Raw genomic sequence first — 12,867 nt, 5'->3', positions numbered from 1 at the left:
TCTGTCTCAAAAAAAAAAAAAAAGAAAGAAAGAAAAGAAAAAGAAAAGAAAATATGTTATAGATACACAATGAGATACTATTCAATTGTAAAAATAAAATCAAATCATGTCTTTTGCAAGAACATTGATGAAACCGAAGCCCATTATCTTAACTAAGGCACAAAAACCATATGTTCTCACTTAGGAGTGGGAGCTAAATAATGTGGGCACAAGGTATCAGAGTATGGAATGACAGACAAAGGGGATGGCAGGGTCCGGGAAGGAGGCTGCTCCGTGTGTGCTCCGTGCCTCACTCCAGTGATGGATGCACCGAAAGCCCTGATTTCACCACCATGCAATATATCCATGTAGCAAAATTGTATCTGTACCCTATGAATATATACAAATAAATCTTGTAAAAGACATTTAATGAGTGAAATCAGTTCAAACTTATTGCAAAGAGGATATTTTTAAGAAACTAATGAAGAGAATACATTGATTCTTCACAATCTGGGATTTAATGTAAAATGATATCAACTTTTGGGAAATACATCAAGCCAAACAGCTTGATCAATCACTTTTTCTCTGGAAATGTGGGGACAACAGCAACTTCTCTTTTCATCAGAAGTTGACATTTGATTGCATCTGATAAAAAGGCTTAAGTTCAGAAGATGACAATTTAAGAAGGCCCTCTCAACATGATTCTAGCGTAGGGACAATAGATCCTTTCAGAGGTCACTGTATGGAGAGGCATGTAAGCCTTGGAAGTTTCCATCTATATATTCATTGAGTAAGGCCTACTCTAGCTCAGCCACCTCTTTTTTATAGGGTTTTAAAAAGTTCGAATGCACCTTTTCTTGGTTAATAAAAATATGTAAGTACTATTGCAAGCAGTAGCGAGTAAACTTTCATCATAAGGGAGTGTCCTAATTAATAAAGCCAGTACAATAAAATGTTAATTGCAGAGCCCAAGTAGTGGATACAAGTGTGTAGTGTAAAACGTTTTCAAATGTGCTGTGTGTCTAACAATTTTCACAATAAAATGCTGTTAAAAAAAAAGTAAGAGGTTTTAAATATGTTTATGACTGTTAAAATATAAAATAAGCACTAGTAGAATAAAAATACATATTGTGGTTGAAATCATAAACTGGCAGAGACTAAATCGTATTAATCAATCTCTGGAATGTAACGAAAAGAAAAATAAACAAAATGCAAAAACTAATCAACATAAAACAACATGAAAGAAAAAGACCTACTACATCAGAAATCACCATAATTTTGAGTGGCCTTTTTATGGCTTTCTTTTATGAAAGGCAAAATAATATTTAACCATGGTGCCTATAATAAGTACAACTAAAATAGAGTGTAAAAAAAGTTTAAATCAAAGGAAGAAACGATGAAAATAAAAATATTTCAATGATTCTACAAAATCAGCAATTATTTAAATATGTGGCCTTCCTCTGAATCCAAACCAAGAGGGTTTAATTTCCTTTGCATTTATAGATTTTTCACTGTCACATCTTTTTCTCATCTTCAAATAAGGTAGGAATCAAGTTGAACAAGAAACCAAATAGTAACTTAAAAGATTGAGGTCAAAAGCATAGCTGTGCACTCGAGTGGATTTCACGGGCTTTGGTGTTTTCTGAGACTTCTCTATGCCCTTTACTCCTAAGTGTGTGTGTAAGTCTGAGGGACAACAGCAAGCTCGATTTTCATTTCTTTTATTGTTTGTTTGTTTATTAAATCATACCTCTATACATTAATGTAATTATAGGGTACCATGTGCTGGTTTTATATACAATTTGAAATATTTTTATCAAACTGGTTAACATAGCCTTCATGGCATTTTCTTAGTTATTGTGTTAAGACATGTATTTCCACATTTACTAAATTTCACATGTACCCTTGTAAGATACATCGTAGGTGTGATCCCACCAACTACCCTTCCTCTACCCATCCTCCCGTCCCCTCCCTTTCCCCTTTCCCCATATTCTTGGGCTATAATTGGGTTATAGCTTTTGTATGAAAGCTATACATTAGTTTCATAGTAGGGCTGAGTACATTGGATACTTTTTCTTCCATTCTTGAGATACTTTGCTAAGAAGAATATGTTCCAGCTCCACCCATGTAAACATGAAAGAGGTTAAGTCTCCATCTTTCTTTAAGGCTGCATAATATTCCATGGTGTACATATACCACAATTTATTAATCCATTTGTGGGTTGATGGGCACTTAGGCTTCTTCCATGACTTAGCAATTATGAAGAAACTTCTCTGTAGAAGACAGGCACACAGCCTACAGACATATGGAAAAATGCTCATCATCCTTAATCATCAGAGAAATGCAAATCAAAACTACTTTGAGATATCATCTAACTCCAGTAAGATTAGCCCACATCGCAAAATCCCAAAACCAGAGATGTTGGCCTGGATGTGGAGAAAGGGAACACTTCTACACTGCTGGTGGAAATGCAAACTAATATGTTCCTTTTGGAAAGATGTTTGGAGAACACTTAGAGATCTAAAAATAGACCTGACATTCAATCCTACAATTCCTCTACTAGGTATATATCCTAGAAGACCAAAAATCACATTATAAGAAAGATATTTGTACCAGAATGTTTATTGCAGTTTGATCTTCATTTCTTAAAGGATTTCCCATTCTTTGGATGTAAGATGGTAGCAGTTTACATGCCTACAGAATATTGATCTACCAAGTGCTCAATCTTTCCTAACAATACAGAAGATTGGTTTTCTAAATAATCTGACATCAAAACCCAGCTGATTAGTTTTTTTGCCTGCCCACTCCATCTGATGGGACAACAGGCATTACACCAACAACCTCAACCAGACACGTGCCGCTGCCTGCCTTTGTCCTCTGAGGCTGTGTGGGGTCAGGCTAGTTAGCCCTTCTTGTTGGCAGTGCGTGTCTGCAAAAGGTTTTATTTTATGAGAAGTGGGGGCTATTGAATGATAAAATTTAGTTCAGATGAGAGGATAAATGTAATATGCAATCTGCTTGTAAATCCCAATGACGCATGACCAGTAGGAAAAAGTAGCACTAAACCATTTTGAACAGAAATCATTTGTGGCTTAAAAAAAAAAAAAGACAGCTTTTCCTGTCACGTCCTACCTCAAATGTTTAGTGGGTCTCTGACACCCAAAGACTGAGAGCTCCTTTGTGCCCCAGAGCTTATGCCCAGCAGCCCTGCAGCTGTCATCATGCCACAAAATGAATATAGTGGATTATACCATAAACACAATGGATATTATTTGGATTACCCTGAGAAAAGGAGAAAAAAGGAAAGTCAGAGGCTCAGAGTGCTCAAAGAAGGCAAAGAAGATGCCTGTTCCCAGGGCCAAGTTCTACCACAAACACGCTATGCTGAGAAAATACAAATAAAAAGGACCATTGAGACGCATGAACAGAGAAACACCGAACTAAAGGATGATGATGAAAAAAATCCACAGGGAGCAGAAGCTACTATCTGCTGGACAGGCAGGGACACTACTGAGCCAAAGTACTTTCCAGTATGATTAAACAAAAACCCAAAGGAGAAGTGGGAGAATGGGAAGTCACTTCACCCAAAGTCCAGGGAGAAACAGGTGTATTAAAAGTTATTTGAACAGGAAAGAGAAAGACGGAGGCTGGTTGCTAAAGGCTGCTTTGTTGGTGATGGCTTTAGAAGAAAACCACCTAAAAATGAAAGATTCATGATGCCAATGGGCCTACATTGCAAGAAAAGGCCCACGTAACAGGGCCTGAACTGAAAGCCACCTTTTTTCCTGATTTCTCAGTGTAAAGAAGAATCCCTTATCCCTGTGATATACAACTTTGGGTGCTATTGACAGAGTCTGCCATAGAGGTCAATGTGAGGGAGCTGGGCCTCGGGACATAAAGCAGCAGAATTATTTGAGGGAAATATGCCCAGGTTACCAACAATCCTGAAAATGACAGATGCATAAATGCAGGCTTGCTGGTTTGATAGCCATTTCATACTTAAAGATTATCCAAGAAGAAAAGCAACACTGGGATGTTTCTGATCACTACCAAACAGCCTTACATGTCTGCAGTCATCAAGAGAACCATTTATTAAACCGTACAAAACATTACAATGGTCCAGTTAAAAAGATAATAGTCAAAACATTTAACTAAGAAAACTCTTTAAAAGTCAAGATTGAGAGAATATTCAAGTCATAACCATTAATTTTTTACCCAAAAATAAAAAAAAACCCAAAAGCATCTATAATGCATTTTTTTTAAATGCCAGGCATGAATGCAAAGTGACTTAGGAGGATTATTTTATATGGTCTTTATGAATTTATTTGTAAGTCTTATTATTATCCCTTTTTACAAGGGAGGAAACTGAGGCTTAGTGTGCTTCTCAAACTTACTGTCTCTGTGACCCTAGCAGCTATGAGAGCCAAGACTTGAGCTAGGGTGCTACTAGAACACCCAGTCCACTGATGTTCTCCACCTAGCAGAACAATCTGCCCAAGACAGTTGTATACAGTTGATAAAGTCATATATGAAAATTAGAAAAAGTTACATCATATAAAGGAAGCCAACAAATATTAAGTCTACTTCTTATAGATTCTAAAGCAGTTAAATCCATCTGAAAAAACATAACTGACTGTCCACGTTGTGAAAACTTGAAATTCAAGTTGAAGATGTGGTAGGCTCCACATTTACTTCATGTTACAATTTAAAACATCCTCTATATTATATATAATTACTATATATCATAATTATGTGCATAGCATATCAAATATATATCGAATTATGTAAAATAATAAGCACTGACTTCATGGGATATTGTTATTATTTATGATAATTGCATGTATACTATAAAGATACCCTATTATTAAATCAATACTTCACAATTTACTTTTTTCTTATATCTTAGGTTATTCTGCTACCTGATGCTTTCCCCCCGCAACAATTACATTTTCCTGGACTCCCTAAAGATTGAGAGCAGGCAGATAATACATTAGCAAATAGAAATGAACACCAGGGCTTTTTCCTCCTCATTATCTTTATGTTGTTTCTGATTCCTTTGATAATTTGAGAGAATAAAGGAAGCTTGGATGTTCTTTCAAAATCACATCAAAACCAATCATTTTAGGGCAGCGCCTGTGGCTCAAGGAGTAGGGCGCTAGTCCCATATGCTGGAGGTGGTGGGTTCAATCTCAGCCCCAGCCAAATACCACCTAAAAAAAAAAAACCAATCATTTTAAAAATGGAATAATCACTTTTATGATATGGGAGTTAATTCTAGATTTAAAAAAGTCAACTAACCCTAACTGAATTTATCTTAAAGTTCATGGTCATAATTATGAAGACCAATTTATTATACATAGGGAAAGTTGTGAAAAATCAGTACAACTGGTTTAATAACACAGACACTGCTTATCTATTAAACCCAGTCTTTTCTGGAAGCACCAAGGAGGAAGAAACAAAGATGACATTTGAGAAATCGAAAGAGAGTTCTAGAAGTCAGAAACACGGGGCCACCTGCAGGTGCTGCGACAGGACCCAGCAGCTGCCTGGGTAAAGGGAGGGGTGAGGCCCCGAGGAAGTGGCATCTATGGTGGGCCACAGCTGCTCACCTCCAGGGGATCGTGCCATCTAGGAACGCTGGACCCAAGTCACAGCGTCTTGAGGTTTCAAACAGAAGCAGAACTTCCAGATGTTTCGTGTGAAATTTCCTCATCTTTGGAACATTGTGCAGGCCCCAAACAACCACCACCACACCCTACCACCGAGACCGGGAACCTGCACCCAGGAGGAACCGGTCGCTGACTCGGACCCCTGGGCTGGTTTTGTCCTGTAACTTAAGCACGAGTCTGGGCTAAATACCTCGCCCAGGGTCAGACCAAAGGGACCATCTGGACTGGAGCCCAAGTCTCCTCTCGGCCTCATGCTCTCCATATTGATGTCACGGCCCCCACAAAAGACAGCTGATGAGGCTCCATCGGCAGCTCTTCCTCTGGGACATCCCGGCAAGCCCCGACCAGGCCTCTGCTGGGGAATGAGCAGAAAGCCGGTAGGGAACGCGGATGGCACTGCGCGGAGCTCTGCTCAGACCGTCAGCCATGGCTGTACTAGTTCTGCCTTTAAAGCCACAATTACTCCTCAGGGACAGGATTTTAGCAGCAATAAAGGGGATTCTACTTAGGTGATTTATCCTTAAGTAAATCAAGAACTAGACGTAAGAAGAGAATCACAGCTGAGCGTCATTGAAAGACTTCTGGGGGAGGGGCAGGGGACCCACGAAGGTTATTTTCACTAAGCCATCTTGATGGCATTTTTCTTCTCAAAGTACTTTTCAAAATTGTTTTAAAACACGGATTCTTGTCTGTAATTTAAGTGAATGAAAATTCACACCTCTGTTGATTCTTGCATTGCAATATTTCTAAGCACTTGGAGAGACATAAATTCTAATCAGAAACATCTCACATCCTGAAATTCTCCAAAGGAAAGTTTTTTGGTTCTTCATATATATATATTGAACCTAATTTTCTTGCCACTGGACCTTTATCCATAGAAAACCCATAAACTCATGGGCTGGATATATTATTCATATTTCCCAAGTACATTAAAATAAATTCTAAATTATTTTGAAAAATAAAGTCTATGCTCACATCATCCAAAAATCGCCTTTTATAATATCAATCTGTGAGAAACCCTGGCTTAAAATAAAGCTTTTAGAAATCTAAAATTTCCCGATTCTTGATAATAATGTTACCTCTGTCACATTATTGAAATATCAAGAGTAATAGGGAAATAGGTGAACTTTATTATATTAATGCAAATCTTGAGCATAACAGCAAAAACACATGCTGTTCAACACATGAGACATTTTCATTATGACTATATGAGGTAACTACTATTAGCTCCATGGTACAGATGAGGAAACTGAGGCACAGGGAAGATTAGCGGCCCAAGGTTGTTAACCCAGTCAGAAGCAGAGCACTCGGCTTTCTCATAAATGCCATGGTGAAAAGCTATCCCATGAGGAAGTTGGAGTCCTGGAAGTCCACATAAATTTATGTCCTGTCCTGAGGCTCTCCTCAGGTCACACCAACCATAATGACAAGAAGATTCAGGGTCATCTTAAATTCAGAGCACTGATTATCCCTGAGGCCATTGTGAAGTTATGGGGAAACATCCCATAGTGGAGATAAAGTCTGCTTCTTAATTGGCTAGGGGGAATTCTCTATGCAATTTCAAGACTATTCCTTTCCGTTTCTAAATGGGATCCTGCTGAGATGTGCAGGGCTGCCCAAGACCTACAAGACTTACATGGATGCAGCCGCACGCTTAGGAGAAGAAGAGAAAGGGAAAGGTGCAGTCAAGGGTAATTCTGCAAAGGGTCGGACCAGATTTAGGTCGTCATCCTGTAGCAAACTCTTTCATTTTGTCCTCTTGGTAACCCTGGGAGGTGGGTGTTATCATTCTTACCTAACACAGAAGGAAACTGAGGTTCAGTGAAATTAAGCCACTTGACCAAGTTCAGCTGTGCTGGTAAGTAAAAGACTCAGACAGCAAAACCCCAGATCTATGGGAACAAGTCAAGAGCTCCACGACAGCAGGAGGGAAAAACAGACACCCAAATACTCTAGATTTCAACTGTCAGTGAAAATTCAAAACCACTATTGAGCATGTGGGTTTCAAAGGTATTTTCACTGGACTGTTTAGTTTTAAATCTGCGGCTAAGTGGTCTTGATCTGTATTCAGAGAGAAGCAAAGAAAATAAACATTTGACATTATTGGGACTAGGAACTATGGCATTAAGGGACATGGAACACTGGTTCTAGATTTTTGGGGGGAACCTGCCCCTCACCCTCCAAGTACCCAGATTTACAAACTGTCATCACCTACAAAACCAGAGCAGAAGCCCAACTCAGGCATCTAATCACAAATGTCAAAGCTCAAAATGGCAGAGTGCATCTACCTCTATTTCTGCTCAGCCCAACAATGTGAAAGGAGAAATCTGAGGTTCATAAACTCAAGGACAAATAGAAACTTTTTTTTTTTTTTTTTTTGTGGTTTTTGGCCGGGGCTATGTTTGAACCCGCCACCTCTGGCATATGGGACCGGTGCCCTACTCCTTGAGCCACAGGCACCGCCGGAAACTCTGGTTTATTAGTCCAGGATTATCTACTTTCTACTTTCAGGTTATAGAGTAGGGATTATAAAAATAGTTAAGGGCTCCGGAGTCAGGTGAACCAGGGCTCAAGTGGTGACAGTAATTCGTGACTATGAGTAAGTTATCTAACCTTGCATACACATAAATTTCCTCATTAACAAGCTATGAATAGTGTCTGCTAAATAGAGTTATGATGCACAGAAGCTAGAGTTATCATACAGATAGCACTTAGCACACAATCTGACCCACAGAAGTGCTCAGTAAATGTTAGCAGTTTATTATGATGCTTACGAAGGTACATTATAAACTGTAAAGTGCCATTTGGATGATATTTATTACTACAGCCTAATATTGGTAGCAAGGTAATGCACAATTCTCTATAAATCTATTCTTGCTTATACATCATAATAACATTTAGGCAGTAACAAAATAATCTATAAAGCCATCTTGTTTCGCATCTTTTTTAATGTAAGAAGTGTAAACTTCACACATAATCATTTCTAATATTCCTGTATATCTCAGCACAGACTTAGACAGTAAATGTGTCCTTGAACAAAGCCCTGGATTAGTCAATATGACAAATGGCCTTTTCAGACAACAGAATTTATTCAAAACAAAATTGAAGGATGTGGTATAATAAAAATATATGTTTTAGTCTTCATCCCAGAATTCCTGGCACAGAGCTTCTGAAACCCTGGGTTTCCTGAGTGATAGGAATATCTTTTGTGATTTATAATGAACTCCTTCAGATCATACCTAAGCTTATGCTAATGAAATGACTCATGGTTAGGCCCCTAGATAGCTTCCAGATGGTGGCGGTCACCAGAATGTCTCACCATGTTTAAAAAGTGGAGATGAACTGGAGACTGAGTTCAGTCACACGGCCAGCGGTTTCATTGACCATGCCTATGTAAGGAGACACTCATAAAAATTCAGAAATGCTGAGGAGTGGAAAACTTCTAGTGGTGACCACCTTGATGGGCTGGGGGGTTACTCACGTGGTGAACACACAAGCTCCACGCCTCTTCTCATGCCCATGTCTTGCTCATTTCCTCTCCTCCATTTGACTTTCCCTGAGTTAGAACCTTTGCAATACAACTGTTATTGTACCTATAGCTCTTCCCTGAGTTCTGTGAGTTGTTCCAGCAAATTATCAAACCTGATGGAATAAGTTCATGGAAACTTCCAAATTTGTAGCCAACTGGGAGACACCTGGACTTTGTAGCTGGCATTTGAAGTAGGGGTGATCTTGTGGGACTGAACCCCCAATCTGTGTGGTCTGTGCTAACTCTAGGTAGTGTTAGAATTCAATTGCTGTTGGAATGACTCAAAAGAGAATTGCTTTGGTTTTGAGTCTTGCTTCACATGTTGATAAGTGAACTGGTAATGAACTCTGTAGTTCTATTTCCTTTTGTGATTTTTAGATCTCCAACAGGAGCAAAAAGAAAGGCTATCCGCTACCCATCTTCTTGGCTATTGGCTATCTCTGAGTTTATAGAGATCCGGGGTACTCATTGGACATGATGTAACTAAAGTAGAATTTTAAAAGAGTCTTGATAATTTGCAAAGCACTTGTTTGAGTCCTCCCTGGCAAGCCCTTCCATTTATAAACTAAGAATGATGTGTTTACTTCCAAGGTGTTGACAGACAGCAATTCAGCAGGAGAGCCAGGTGAAGGACAGGATCCCTGAGTTCTAGTCTTGGCTCTAGCTCCCGGAGTTTAAACAGCCTCATCAAGATTGCACAGGTAAGACTCCCATTTCCTCATTCATACAGTGAAGAATTTGTGGATTTTGGAAGTGTTCTAGGGGCCACTGTGTCCGCCTCACCTGACATGCTTGAGAAGGCAGTTTAGGTTACTTCAGATCTGATGACAGAAAATCTGGGCTTGGGAACCTGAAATCCCTGTTACTGACAAATACCTCAGATGATTCTGAAGCCTGGAATAAACTATTAACTGCAAGACTTGACTCTTTCCATTCTATTAAAGAATTTCATATAGTTGATTCCATCATATCATTTACCTAAATGTGAAAGAGATTATATTTGGTGAAGGCACCAAAAAGGGCAGGCATCACATACTTTGGTATTAATGTCTTGATAAATATGGCTGCTTAGATAAAAATCAGTTCTTCTACAAGAAGCCATCCTCCATCATTTTATTTAATGACTCCCCAAAACCTCCTTGTATGACTTCATCTTTGTGATAATTTCTTTTATGTGAGTGAGTTTTTCACATAATAGCATTATCTTTCCATTTAATTGGTCTACACAGTTGCAGTCTCAGAAGTAATTCTCTCCCCCAATTGTGTACCGCGCCAGTTACAATCTTCCTGACTGATGTGGCAATTTCAGGCAAGAAGCAAACACTTAATGTAGTTAATGCTCTGATGCACTGTTTTAACCATCAGAGAAATGCTCTTTGCAGTAACACAGGAATTTCAGTGATTCTGACATAGTTAAAAATCAGTGATAGATCTTTGGGTTTGGTTATTTATAATGAGCCCCTTTAGCTCATACCTGAACCCCTCCAATCTCTCCTTCAAAGGATGTCAGCTGTTGCAAAATTTCAGATTCTTGTTCCACCTTTTTCTCCCCTTTTCTTCCCTGTAACATTTGAGTTGTTACCAGAAGCACTCACTGAGGTCACTGGTTTCACTGATTTTTGTTGTTGTTGTTGTTGTTTGTTTTTTGCAGTTTTGGCCAGGGCCAGGCTTGAACCCACCACCGCAGTATATGGGGCTGGTGCCTACTCCTTGAGCCACGGGTATGGCCTTATTGGCTTCACTGTTTTATTTTATTTTATTTTATTTTATTTTATTTTATTTTATTTATATATATATATTATTGTTACATCATAGCTGTGTACATTTGTGAAATCAAGGGGTACAATGTGCTGGTTTCATATACAATCTGAAAGATTCTTATCAAACTGTTCAATGTAGCCTTCATGGCATTTTCTTAGTTATTGTATGTAGACATTTGTATTCTGCATTTAGTAGGTTTTGCCTGTACCTATTCTAAGATGCACCGTAGGTGTGGCCCCACCCATTACCCTCCCTCCACCTTGACTTCCGCCCTCCTTTCCCCTCCCTTAGCCCTTTCCCCATATTCTTGTGCTATAGTTGGGTTATAGCCTTCATATGAAAGCTATAAATTAGCTTCATAGTAGGACTGAGTACATTGGATACCTTTTTCTTCCATTCTTGAGATACTTTGCTAAGAAGAATATGTTCCAGCTCCATCCATGTAAGCATGAAAGAGGTAAAGTTTCCATCTTTCTTTAAGGCTGCATAATATTCCATGGTATACATGTACCACAATTTGCTAGTCCATTCGTGGGTCAATGGGCACTTGGGCTTCTTCCATGACTTAGCAATTATGAATTGGGCTGCAATAAACATTCTGGTACAGATGTCTTTGTTATATTGTGATTTTGGGTCTTCTGGGTATATACCTAGTAAGGGAATTATAGGATCAAATGGCAAGTTTACTTTTAGATTTCTAGGTATTCTTCGAACATCTTTCCAAAAGGAACGTATTAGTGTGCATTCCCACCAGCAGTGTAGAAGTGTGCCCTTTTCTCTACATCCATGCCAACATCTCTGGTTTTGGGATTTTGTTATGTGGGCTACTCTTACTGGGGTTAGGTGATATCTCAAAGTAGTTTTGATTTGCATTTCTCTGATGATTAAGGATGATTAGCTTTTTTTCATGTGTCTGTAGATCATGTGTCTGTCTTCTTTAGAGAAGTTTCTCTTCAAGTCCTTTGCCTACCCTGAGATAGGATCACTTGTTCTTTTCTTGCTAATACATTTGAGTTCTCTGTGGATTCTGGTCATTAAAACTTTATCAGAGGTATAACCTGCAAATATTTTCTCCCATTCTGAGGGTTGTCTGCTTGCTTTACTTACTATGTTCTTGGCTGTGCAGAAGCTTTTTAGTTTGATCAGGTCCCAGTAATGTATTTTTGATACTGCTTCAATTGCCTGGGGAGTCCTCCTCATAAAATATTCACCCAGGCCGATTCCTTCAAGAGTTTTCCCTGCACTTTCTTCAAGTATTTTTATAGTTTCATGTCTTAAGTTTAAATCTTTTATCCAGTGAGAGTCTGTCTTAGTTAATGGTGAAAGGTGTGGGTCCAATTTCAGTCTTTTACAGATCACCAGCCAGTTCACACAGAACCATTTGTTATATAGGGAATCTTTTCCCCACTGAATGTTTTTAATTGGCTTGTCAAAGATCAAATAACAGTAAGTAGCTGGATTCATCTCTTGGTTCTCTATTCTGTTTCAGACATCTACTTCTCTGTTTTTGTGCCAGTAGCATGCTGTTTTGATCACTATCGATTTATACTATAGTCTCAGGTCTGGTAGCATGATTCCTCCTGCTTTGTTTTTATTTCTGAGTAATGTTTTGGCTATTCAAGGTTATTTTTTTATTTTAAATAATTAATTTATTTTTTATTAAATCAAAGCTGTGTACATTAGTATGATCATGGGGCACCATACACTTGGTTCATAAACCGTTTGACACATTTTCATCACATTAGTTAACATAGCTTTCGTGGCATTTTCTTAGTTATTTTGCTAAGACCTTTACATTCCACAAGGTTTTTTCTGATTCCATATAAAACGAAGTATTATTTTTTCAAGATCTTTAAAATATGAAAATGGAGCTTTGATAGGAATTGCATTAAAATTATATATTGCTTTGGGTTGTATAGACATTTTAAC

At 38.5% G+C, this 12,867-nt stretch overlaps 1 pseudogene; it reads left to right on the top strand.

Annotated features, from left to right (window-relative positions):
• Positions 1-3,200: 3,200 nt before the first annotated feature.
• On the top strand, positions 3,201-3,944 carry LOC128591283 (ribosome biogenesis protein NSA2 homolog; annotated as a pseudogene).
• Positions 3,945-12,867: the final 8,923 nt, after the last annotated feature.

This window comes from Nycticebus coucang, chromosome 8, assembly GCF_027406575.1.
Source record: "Nycticebus coucang isolate mNycCou1 chromosome 8, mNycCou1.pri, whole genome shotgun sequence".
NCBI classification, from domain to species: Eukaryota; Metazoa; Chordata; class Mammalia; order Primates; family Lorisidae; genus Nycticebus; species Nycticebus coucang.
Note: the sequence above shows the minus strand (reverse complement) of the source record. Positions and strands in the feature narration are given on the sequence as shown.